Below are 12,787 nucleotides of genomic sequence, written 5' to 3' on the forward strand. Positions count from 1 at the left end.
TTTATTGACTTAATAATACTGATTCACCCCCCCCCTCTCAGTATTATTTCCAACACTTAGTTACTTCCTCAAATTCATTCCCTTCTTTTCATGTGCGATTCAAATTTCGTTCCAATGGAGTAGAGAGAGGGTTACACTAATCCATTGCAAAAATGTTTAACAATTATACAATTACTAATATTCCCAAATTTGACTTCATAACTACCAATTTTCACATGATTTGACCTCATTTCCATTTCATATTTTGTCAACAAGTCCTCAATCTCAGTATACTACATCAAAGTGAATTTAAAGGTAATTTGATTGATTTTACACACTTTTTGTATTTATGAATTAGTGGTATGGTTAAAATATATTCTTTGATAGGACATTAGAAGAATCTCTGATTTTGTAACAACCATAATATCTATAGTGAAATTGTGATAGGGCCATTGATCTAAATGGTTCCGATGAGCTGGAGGATAAAGTGCAAGTTGAAGAAGCTAGTATCTTTGTGGAGATGGATTTATGCACATCAAGTGATGTGGATGTTAGGCAAAATGTTGTCATTGACAAAGGTGGTATATGGAGAATATATTTGGAGAAATTTTAACCTCTAAATATTGGCTCAAATTCTTCTGAAAATGGCATAGTTGAATAGGCATAAGAAATACCTTTCCAATGGTTTATGGTAGTCTCGAAAATTCCAAGGGGATCAAAAGTTATTATATTTTAAAGATCTACAGGGTTGTAGGCCTCCAATTTTCATAAAAACCTTGTGTTTGTTAGTAAATCCATTTGATTAACAAAATTGTTTAAATTTACAAGCTCAGGAGGGATGGAACATTTCAATATTATAACATGAATTATTTTAACCCTGACCTTTTTTCTTAATAGTGGAGGAGTAAGGAAACTCCGAGGTCCCGAGATTGACAATTATGAGAGATGAACCCCTCTCTGTCATCTATTGTAAAGTTTCATGTCTCCCCTTGGGACATTTAAGGCATGTCATGCGATGATGTGTACCTAGAAAGAACTTCTCTTCTTATAGAATCAATTCAAAGGATAGTTCCAAGACCAAAACCTAGACCAGAACCATCAACAAGAACAAAGTCAACCATCCAATCTTTCTCCTTCAATGTAAGAGTAAGTCTCCAAGGGCAGAGAAAAAAATATCTTCAAGATGAGGGCTCTTCTAGCCTTTCATGCTCACCAAGGCAACTTGCAACACCTCGTGCACTTTTGAACTTGAGGAAACCCTAGGGTATTCACACGTTTGAACAATAGAAGACAAATTAAAGACTTCCAAAATATTTCAGTGATCTTGATTGGATCATTATATTGCTTTTCATCCATCTCGATGCATTTAGAGTGGAAAAAGTGGAGGAATCAACTCACGAGATTGTTTTTACCGACGAGACCCAGTTTGGCAAAACAGGGTGTGAAACCTTCTGGGAGAATATTGAGGCATCAAGTGACATTTTTTGGGGGTAAAAATTTGTTGCCACAATGTGACACCTCTTCATGTTGTTTTACACATATATTTTGAATGACGCAAGAAGCACGTTAATCAGAGTCCATATGCAAAAGTTATGCCTCAGAAGTTGACCTTCTTGTTTTCAAACCTATAATTCAAGAGGATGACACATCATCCCCCATTATTCATATAAAAGGGGATAGCCACGTGTTTTTGATGTAAAATAATCTATAAGAGTCTATATTGTAACTCCAATTAAGAGTTTATGTAGTCAAATTAACCACTAGTAGGCTATCGGGCTGTGTTATAACCTGACCATTAGGAGGAAGTGGTATTCAATTATTTCGAGAGAATTTTGTTCAATAGTTGAGAAAATATAGCCAAGAGGGATAGGAGGTAGAGCACATAGGGAGGATTTGTGCATTATAGAAGCCCACGAGCCACATGCCTTACTTATTTGTACCTGTAGCCATATTTCTAGACAGAGAAAGAGAGCGAAGCGACCTCACCTTCCAGTTGGGTTTTCTCCTGAAAGGGTTTCCCAAAGCATATCTTATGTCTTGTGTGTGTGAGAGAGATTATTTTGTTATTCTCTATTTTTTCGCAAAATTTCCATTTGCATGCATGCATTAATTACAGTTAAATTTACAGATCTAGAGTTTAATAAAACTGTAATAGTGCAGAAATTCAGAATTTTATTATATTATTATCAGATATGTTGTGACAAACTATTTAGTGGAATATCCATAACAATTTATGGATCATATTGGTATTAGAGCAGGTTTATTTGGGTAGTTTGTGTAGATTGCAGGGATCTATATTAGTAGGGCCAAAGATCATAAAACTCTAATCATGGGCGATGAATCTTTAAATGGCCCTCGTGATCTTGCAGAGGTGAGGTTCTCATGGCTGGAACAACAAGTCACATACATAAATCGTAATGTTAACCTCCTCATGAAAACCCTAAGAAATAAGCTTGCGGTATTTGGAGACGATGGGGGTTTGAATGCAGAGGAAAAATCAGAATAGGGATTAGAAGATTGGGGAGAAACAGAGAACCAATCGAAGAAATAATTTGGAAAAGATCAACCCGGTTCGAGTGCCGTGAATTAGTCCCTGTTTAAAATGTAAGAAAAAGTTGATATCAAGTCGTACCACAAGGATATCGATGCTTTGAAGTTGAAACATTGGTTGCAACAACTGGAAGTTTATTTCAGCATCCATTAGATCGAGGAAGGGAAAAATAATATCTTATTCGTGCGGCTAAAATTGGAGGGCCATGCACAAACTTGGTGGGAGAGCCACATAGAAACCCTGAGATTGGAGGGAGAAACTCTAATGACTAAGTGGGAAGATTTCGAAGCCCTCATTAAGTTGCATTTTTATCCCATTGGGTACGTGGAGAACTAGTGGATCCAGTGGAATTACTTTAGACAAATGCCGAGCCAAAGTGTGCAAGAGTACACCATGAAATTCAAAAAGATGGCTATAATGATGGGTATCTCTCCAAAGAACCCAAATGTTCTACTCAAGTATCTGAGGGGTCTGCACTGCCATCTGCATGACCAAGTGATGTTGTTCAAGCCGAAATCAATGGGTGAGGCTTATGTACGAGCACAATACTTGGATAACTTAGGCTTGAAGAGAGCGCAATAGAATTGATTGAAACATAAGGAGCAACAAGACACTTCTAAGGAGGGAAAGAAGAATAAAAAAGGGGGGAAAGATAAAAAGACGACAACCACAACACACTAGTGCAAAGATCCTAGCAACCACCGCAACATTGATGGCCATACAAAGGAGAAGCATTGGAAGTTGCATCTAGAGATAAAACAGAAGAACAAGAAGAAAGATAATAATAAGAAGAATCTCATGGCCAAAGATTCAAGCAACCAATTTGAAAGCAAATCGGACGTGGATGAGAAGATCATTTGTACATAAGTGCAAAAGGAGGTGAATCTGAGTAGCCTTTTGCAACATGAAGATAAAGAAATGGCTAAACTCTTCCATATAAAGATATAAGTCAAGAAGAGAAAGATTGATGCTTTGTTTGACTTAGGATCGCAGGTGAATCTCATTGCAGCAAAGTTGGTCAAGAAGTTGGGGCTGGAAGTTCGTGATCCTCCAAACCCATATCCACTAGGATGGGTAAATAAGGATGCAGAGCTGAAGGTAAAAAAATAGTTTAAAATTAGATTTGCTATTAATGTTGATTTTATTGATGAAGTAAATCTAGATGTGGTTCCCTGTATGTCGAGTTTTTTTTTGGAGTCCATACATGTACATGCAAGATGCAATATTCATGAGGAGAGCCAATCAATAATGGATCTTTAAGGATGTAAAATTTTTCATCATCAATGCTCACAAAAGCAAGTAGAAAATTTCACTGGTAAGTGCCAACCAAGCCAACAAATTGATCAGTTCTAGCAAGAAGTATATTTTATTGTTCTTAAGAGAAAGTCAATCTAAAGAGGAGTCAATAAGAGGCGAGGCATCCTTGGAGGGGTGTACTAAGAAACAACAACAACAATTAGAGGAGTTGTTACAAGCATACAGGGATGTGTTCTGAGAACCTAAAGGGTTACCACCTAAGAGAGAAGTGGAGCATGAGATCCAACTATTTATAGATTCCCCATTTCCGAATATTGGGTTGTACAGGCAGTCTGTTATAGAAGCAAGTGAGGTGAAGAAGCAATTGCAACAGTTGTTGGAACAAGGTGTCATTCGATCGAGTACATCACCATGTAGGTCAACCATCATCATTGTGCCAAACAAGGATGGGACTTGGCAAATGTGTATAGATTACAAGACGTTGAACAAAATCACGCTCAAGAATAGATACCGCCTTCCCAGGATAGATGATTTTTTTGGATCAGTTGCAGCAAGAAAAATACTTCATCAAGCTGGAACTGAATTTTGGATATCACCAGGTTCGAGTCAAAGAAGAAGATACCTAGAAGGCCACATTCAAAACCAAGAAAGTTTTGTATGAGTGGTTAGTTATGCCATTTGGCCTATGTAATGCACCAACTATATTTATGAGATTAATGAATGATGTATTGCACCTTTTTATACATTCATTTTTTTATTATTTATTTGGATTATATACTGATATATAGGGCTACTTGGGAGGAGAGTATTTCACATTTGATGCAGGTACTAGAAACATTGAAGAAGCACTATCTGCTAGAAAATTTGAAGAAGTGTGAGTTTCACAACAATCCTTGGTGTATATGTGTTATAGACATATTTGGGCTCTTCAACCCCAAACTTATATGTCGAAAAACTAGGGATATTCAACCCCTAAGAGATTTGTTTTATACCCTAAAAGAAAATGGTCATCTGATTACATCATTCCCCAGAAGTTCCACCTGAAAAGCCATCCATAAATGGCCTAAACTGAACCATACTGACTGCTCCACTGGCAAGGTGCGATGCATACTGAGTATTAAACTAGCTAGGTGTGATGCATACTGTTTGGGCCTTCTATAGGGTGCAATGGGCGAGGATGGACAAATGTACGAGATATTTTGCTAGGTGGTTGCTCATGGAATCTTCTAGAAACTTATCCTATGACGCTTGCCTCTCTGAATTTGCCCAGGGATGAGTAAGAGATCCAAGAAATCTCCAAGTGGAACCAATTATAACAAGTGGAATGACACTAATCAAAACCCCAGAGATGAATCACACCCTTGCACACATCTATAAATGGATCCCTCATCTAAAAGATCTGGAGGCTAGAATATTGTGTGCAAGGAAGTGCTGGTAGTTTGTATTTGAAGAAAAGAGCATTGTATTGTTGGTGTTATCTTGCTATTTGATGAGGCGAAGAGGGATTGATGCTGGGAGGATGATGCTGGATCAGACAACTAGGTTGTAATTCTCCCTTCTATTTAATGAAGTTCTTCAAGTTTTCTTCCATATGATTGTGTAATTGTGAATGTTATCATTTGTGAATGCTATTGTATGTTCATTATATATCTGATTCTGTAGTGTTTATGTTATAATAGATCAAGATGCTTTGATGGTTCTTTGTTACTGTGTTTCTACAGGTACTCTCCAAGCTCTGTCAAGGAGGAAGGAGATCAAGCAAGGGATTAAGCGGAAGCTCCAGGTTGGTCCCCTCATCTTTCTCTTATCTATTGTGCATAGAAGAAATTATTGAATTACTTTAAACTGCTGTTTCTAGGGTAGCTTCGAAACCTAGAGGGCTAGTCGATCGAAAAGACACTAGTTTTCCCAGAAAAAAATTGGCCACTCCACTATGGATTGAATATATGTTTGTTTGTTGTTATTGTTTATTTTATAAACTATAGATAGAGCCTGAAGTCAGCCAGGTAGCCTTCGAACTGCTCTTTCTCTACAATTGCATAGTAGATGAATGCTACTTCAGTTAATCTCTGGTTTAGATTATGAATTAAACATTTGACTTACAAGAATTCTAGATGCCCTTTTGGTAGCTCAATAACCTCTCAAGACTTGCCTCTATACTTTGCTCTTTACTGTCCATCATAGCTCAACTTAACTCACTGAAAACAGTTGCACATCTGAACCAAAACCCACTTCAGTTGTGCTCCCTGGCCCATCGTACTCTTTGCCACTGTAAAATAGTATGCATCACACCTCCCGAGTGTGTAAAGTGCGATGCATCCATGTTTTTGTGAAGCCTAGGTGCGATGACTGACTGAGCCTATTTCCATTCTATATATTTGGGGTTTTTGTCCTTGTTTTCAGTCTTGTCTAGTTGTTTTGCTGCTCATGAACAATACTTCCTTACTGAAGCCTGCTTGCATCACATAGATCAACCTCCATTTGGTTAGGATTAGTAAATGTTTTTATGTATTTTTCCATCATTTACAATCCTTTGTCGAAAAGTTGCTTAAATCGATCTGTCGCTTTGGTACAAAAAGTGTGGTAACTGTTGTTTTGTGTCAAAAAGAGAAGTGTCGTGGATTCTTCCTTCCTTGGATAGTTGATTGAACTTTTTCATCATGTATTTGGTTTGATTTGTTTTTATTCGAAGTGTCAAAAGCATTTTTTATTCGAAATTGAAAAGTGTCGTTTAGTCTTCCTTTCTCTTTTGAAAAAGAAATTGTCGAAAATGTCGCTTTGAGTAAAATATTTCAGATCTTTGCTACATTTAGTTTTCCTTTTTGGCATTTTTCACATTAAGGTGAACGAAAACAAATACATGCATTTGCATTTAGCATTTTGTAGATTGTGTGTGAAAAATGATTTAGGAAAATTCACTAGTGTGTGCTCTTTGCTATTTGTTTGAAAGAATTATAATCTTCTTTCCCTAGTAGCTAGGATTTTCATTGCTCAAAATAAACAAAGATTGTTTATCATTGTAGATTGCATTTTAGGAATTTCAAATCAACATCATGTGGTGAACCATTGAAAGGCAAACTTTAAACAAGATCAAATTTAAAATAAATTTCAATGAACCTAACAACGCTTTGGAACTTAACGCAACACATCTAGAGGTCTAGGCTAGAGACGTGTTCTGGCGTCATTAAAACTAGTAACTATCATTTTCATTGAAGGTTGGGTGATTCCTCCTCCTTGATACGACAAGTGCTAGCACGGACTTGTGCTCCCCATACCGTCGCGTATATATTGGGAGACCATAATAGGCTTATATCCTTTATCCATAGGAAGTCGAGTTTGCCACCTTATTGATCGCAATGCACTGAACACAACATTCGAGAAGATTGACTGCTATACATAAGTCCTTGGTAATTTCTCTTTAATTTATCACCAAGGTGTATATTGCAGTTTTGCAATTGGTTTGGTAATCCCTCTATCTAGATTTTCTAGAGTAGTCATTTTTGTTCCTTTTCAACTCTTTAAAAGAAAAGGTCCATCTGAGCACTTGTCCTTTCAAGCTCATTAAAAATCGAAGGAGACTAGAGTCATCTTTAGCTTTTTATCGACTCTTAAAAACTGAAAAAGCAAAGTTGCGTCCAAGCATCATTAAAATTAATTGAATTCAAAATAACATCCCTGTTCCTTAGTTGATCTTAGGTTGAGATATATGGAGACAAATCCAGAGTCCACCAATCAAGGAATCCCTTTTAAAGGGAATCCTAGTCCTTTTCCTACTTTCAGAAATATTGGTGCTCCTTATATGGCTACATTATCCCTTTCAGGACTTACCATTGGCTTTCTAGTGTAGCTGTTTTCAACCTCCTCGGTTCAAAATGTCGAGACATCTCTGAAATTGAGTACACCTCCAACTGGACAAAATCAACCTCCAGTTGATCCTAAAGTTGACCCTTTGCCTTCTTCCTCGTTTGTTTCTTCCTCCCCTTCTTCCTCTTTGCTTGGTGAAAGTATTGGTACTAGAAACCAGGTGGCTAAGAAGAAGAAGAAAGGGAAGAAGAAGAAGAAAAACCCAATTCAGCAAGGGGGCAACCAGGCAACCATTTCTCTGAATGTAACATCTGATGAAAATCCGTCCGTTAAGCTTCCCAAAGCCAAATATCCATGCATAATTTGTATGGGAGACCATTTTCATCGAGATTGTCCTTACTTTCCTCGGATCATGAAAGAATGGTCTTCCCGTTCACACCATCTTGTGTCATCAACCTTTGGAGATCATGTTGGTAACACACCATCAACTAGTGAAAGTAAAGTTCATGGACAGAAGGGAAAGGTCAGGATTCCATGTAGGTTATGTGAAGGTAATCATTCCTTTCACCTTTGTCCCTTTTTGGATGAAGCCAAAAGAGTGTTGGATAACCATCCTACAACCCGGAACCAGTTGCTACCGCAGAAACTCCCATCTGGTTACAGGAAACTCTCCCTAAATCCTTCACTAGTTGACGAACCGATTGACCAGAATCAACTGTCGGTCGAAACCACTCTCTCTGAAAGTGAATCCTATGAGTCTATACCCGACCAAAATCAACAGGTCAAGGTAACAGTTGACCCAATTTCACCTTCAACTAATCATACCATTCCTGAAGAGAGTAAAAATCATACCATTCAAGTTCTTTTTGTTTCCTTAGATTCAAATGAGCTTGGGGGAAATCCACCTATTCCATCAAGACAAGAGGAAAATCCTCCATTTCTCGTAACTCAAGGGGTTAATTCTCCCGTTTCTATGGTAACCCCTCCGAGTAGTCTAGTCACTTCCTTTGATTGGAATCGACTGGCAGGATCCTGCCCTCCTTCCTATGTGCCTTTCCAAATCATAGTACAAATTTGTAAAATGATTGTTCCTGGCACTATTATAGATGAAGGTGCTTCAATGAGTATCCTTTGCTCAACTGCTTGGCAAGCGTTCGGTTCGCCACCGCTTGTGCCTGTTACACAGAATCTGTTGGGCTATAACAGAGGAACTAGTAAACCATTAGGAATCCTCCCTCAGTTACCCATTACTTTGGGAGGGAAAACCGTTTATCTGAACGTGATGGTAGTCCCAGGACCTTTAGATTACAATTTACTTCTTGGGCGTGACTATGTTTATCACATGGGAGCTATTGTTTCAACACTCTTTCGGGTGATTTTTTTCCGGCATGAAGGTAGGATTGTCACTGTTGATCAAATTTCATTTCCCAGTCCAAATATAGCTCCTAGCCAAACATCATCCCTAAATGGTCCATTTATACCAATGCTATCATCCCTGCCACAGGTTAATTATGTGGCAACCTGTTCCATACCTACATCGACTGACGATTAATTCAGTGATGTTGTACACCTTGTACTGGGGGCATTGGAACTAGATTTCTCCTTCATGACCTCTTACTAGTTGTGATCGGGGAGACCGAGGATAGTTCGTTTTTCTTGTGTCAACCTCGTTGAAAAATGAAACCAAAAGGTCTCTAAGGATAGTTTGTTGCCTTGTGTCGACCTCGTTAAAAAATGAAACCAAAGGTCTTCGAGGATAGTTCGTTGTCTTGTGTCAACCTCGTTAAGAAATGAAACCAAGGGTCTCAGAGGATAGTTTGTTGTCTTGTGTCAACCTCGTTAAAAAATGAAACCAAGGGTTTCGAGGATAGTTTGTTTTCTTGTGTAAACCTCGTTAAAAAATGAAACAAGGAATCTGAGCAGATTTCCTTGTCTTGTGTCAAGCTCATTAAAAAATGAAATAAGGACCCTTGGAGAAAAGTTCAAAGTCGAGTCTCTGATTAGATCTTGTAAAATCCCAGTTGAGTCTTTCACTTGATCTCATAAAAGAACCTTCGTTCCATCCACCTGATTGCCATGAGTAGTCTAGTGAATGTAACGAAACTTAGGGGGAATGCACCCTTGTTTATTCTGCGGATGAACCTAGTTGAAAAGATAAGTTTCCCTGTAGGTTATGTGATTGTTCTGACACACCATTCACCTTTGTCTATCCCAAAGGAAGCCAAGGAAGTGTTTTCTCTTCTGGATGAAACCATCCTTCCTAACCACAACAGTTTCCATATGGTTACATGAGACTCTCCTTTTCATCATGCTGGGGGCATATAAACCTTTTTTTCCCATTTTCAATCTTTAGTTTTGTCGTTTCTAGCTTTTTAGTTTTGTCATTTCAAGCTTGCGTAAAAACGAAACCAAAACTGAGCATATTTCCCCCATGGTTCAAGCTCGTTAAAAAATGAACCCACCTTTAGTAAATAATCTTTGTGATTGCCATTCCATTAGCATTTTGAGCCTTGGTTGTGTACCTCTCATCACCTCCATCTCTTGGCCGATCATATGCTTCCACTTGGTTGTTTACCCTTTTTGAGGAACAACTACGACGAGTGGTCTTATTAGCGAACCTCTTCACAGAAACCACCATGTTTTGTGAAGTTCCAAGCTTAGTCAGAACCAGTTGCTACCCTAGACACCACTCGTTCCTCAAAATCGAGTCTCCTTTAAACCCTTTTCAGACTCGTTAAATATGAAAAGATTATCAAGCATCAGCCTTTCCAGCTCATTAAATTGATTGGAAATGTCATCCCTCTTGTATATTTTAATATTTTTTGAACTTGAGGGATTATCTCACGAAACATTTTGAGCGCTTGTCTTTTTCAGCTCGTTAAAGTGATTGAAAAAGTCATCCCTTTTGTATTATTTTATCCTTTTTCGGACTTAAGGGATTATTCTACGAAAAGGAACTTTTGGAGTTTTCTTTTCATCCATTTTTAAACTCTCTAAACATGAAAAGGAGCGAGTTATCCTTGTTGTTAAACTCGTTAAAGCAATAGCGACAAACTTGTCCATTCTAGACAAGATTGAGTTTCACTATCGCTAGACTCGTTAAAACATAGTGACAGGTTTGCTCAAAGGGAAAATTATAGAACAAGCATATGTTATCCTCCTCAAGCTTGACAAAAATAAAGAGGTACTGGTCAGCAATGACTGGGGAAAAAGGGAAGAAACTTGAAGAAATTTATGGTAGCAGGTCGCTCTTGAACATGACACTTTCACTCCATCACCATTATTGAGTCGGGTTGGGTTATTCCATTCACCGGTCATCTCACCATTGGTCTTTTACACCATCCATATTTTGGGGTTAACGCTACCAATCCATCTCAGTGTCGCCGACATGTTCAAGAGAAGTCATTCAATTGAGAAACCACAATCTAGTTAATGCCTCATCCACTGCAATACCTCCAACCTTCATTTTTTCATGATCGCCATTCCTGAACCTTGTGTCGTCAGATCGTTTTCACCTCCAGAAATCATTTGCTTCGTTTCATGTCGTAGATGTGGGATACATCAAGGCCCTCCTATGACGAGTCACTTCTTGTTGACATCAGCTCATTATCCAAGAAGTTGACTTAGAAACACCCCTTTCAGTGCTTTGAAGCTTGCATGCCTCAATGGCAAGTTTCTCACTTCCGGCGACAGGTTGACATCAATGGCCATCAACCGAAATATTTTGCGTGGTGTTTGACATTGGATCATATATTCACACCATGTGAATTGTACTGTAGTACCTTGAGGGTCATTATCATTATCGGTGATTCCTCTCGTGCCTGTTAACAACTCACATTATTGGCTGGTAATCAGGCAATGTATTTCCATGTTCGACTTCAGAATATCTCTTCACATGCATTGACTTGGACATCGGGCGAAGATTGAACGAGTTTGAAGACCCCAGATCTATTTTCATCCATCCGGGTTGCGATATATTCAGGGATATAAAAACATCAAATGTACAAAGGCGCTGCAAAGATGGTTATCCAAACCAAGGATGATGACTCTACATCTGATGAATCACCCGTCTGCATCTACAGATGACCATCTGATCTATGTACATGAAATGAATTTATAAAGCTGAGCATGGGAATGCCCACCTCAGCTAGATCATGAAAATTATATTATGATGATGTATTGTATTGTAACTTATGCAGGTCACCTTCCAGTTCGAAACCTTGGATCCTCATGATAAAGCATTTCACTCGACATTAAGATTTACGACTTCATGCTTTAGGGGGCAACTGTTATAGACATATTTGGGCACTTCAACCCCAAACTTATATGTCGATAAACTAGGGCTCTTCAACCCCTAAAAGAGTTGTTTTATACCCTAAAAGAACATGGTCATCTGATTACATCATTCCCCAGAAGTTCCACCTGAAAAACCATCCAGAAATGGCCTAAACTAAACCATACTGACTGCTCCACTGGCAAGGTGCGATGCATACTGAGTATTACACTGGCCAGGTGCGATGCATACTGTTTGGGCCTTCTATAGGGTGTGATGGGCGAGGATGGACAAATGTTCGAGACAGTTTGCTAGGTGGTTGCTCATGGAATCTTCTAGAAACTTCTCCTATGACACTTGCCTCTTTGAATTCGCCCAGGGATGAGTAAGAGATCCAAGAAATCTCCAAGTGGAACCAATTGTAACAAGTGGAATGACACTAATCAAAACCCCAGAGATGACTCACACCCTTGCACACATCTATAAATGGATCCCTCATCTAAGAGATCCGGAACCTGGAATATTGTGAATTGCAAGGAAGTGCTGGTAGTTTGTATTTGAAGAAAAGAGCATTATATTGTTTGTGTGATCTTGCTATTTCATGAGGTGAAGAGGGATTGATGATGGAAGGATGATGCTGGATCAGACAAATAGGTTGTAATTCTCCCTTCTATTTAATAAAGTTCTTCAAGTTTTCTTCCATATGATTGTGTAATTATGAATGTTATCATTTGTGAATGCTATTGTATGTTCATTATATATCGGATTCTGTAGTTTTTATGTTATAATAGATCAAGATGCTTTGATGGTTCTTTGTTACTGTGTTTCTACAGGTACTCTCCAAGCTCTGTCAAGGAGGAGAGAGATCAAGCAAGGGATTAAGAAAAAGCTCCAGGTTGGTCCCCTCATATTTCTCTTATCTA

The sequence above is a fragment of the Pinus tabuliformis genome, chromosome 6 (genome assembly GCF_031772625.1).
Source record: "Pinus tabuliformis cultivar Carrire ecotype Pingquan chromosome 6, CPIR1, whole genome shotgun sequence".
Classification (NCBI taxonomy): Eukaryota; Viridiplantae; Streptophyta; class Pinopsida; order Pinales; family Pinaceae; genus Pinus; species Pinus tabuliformis.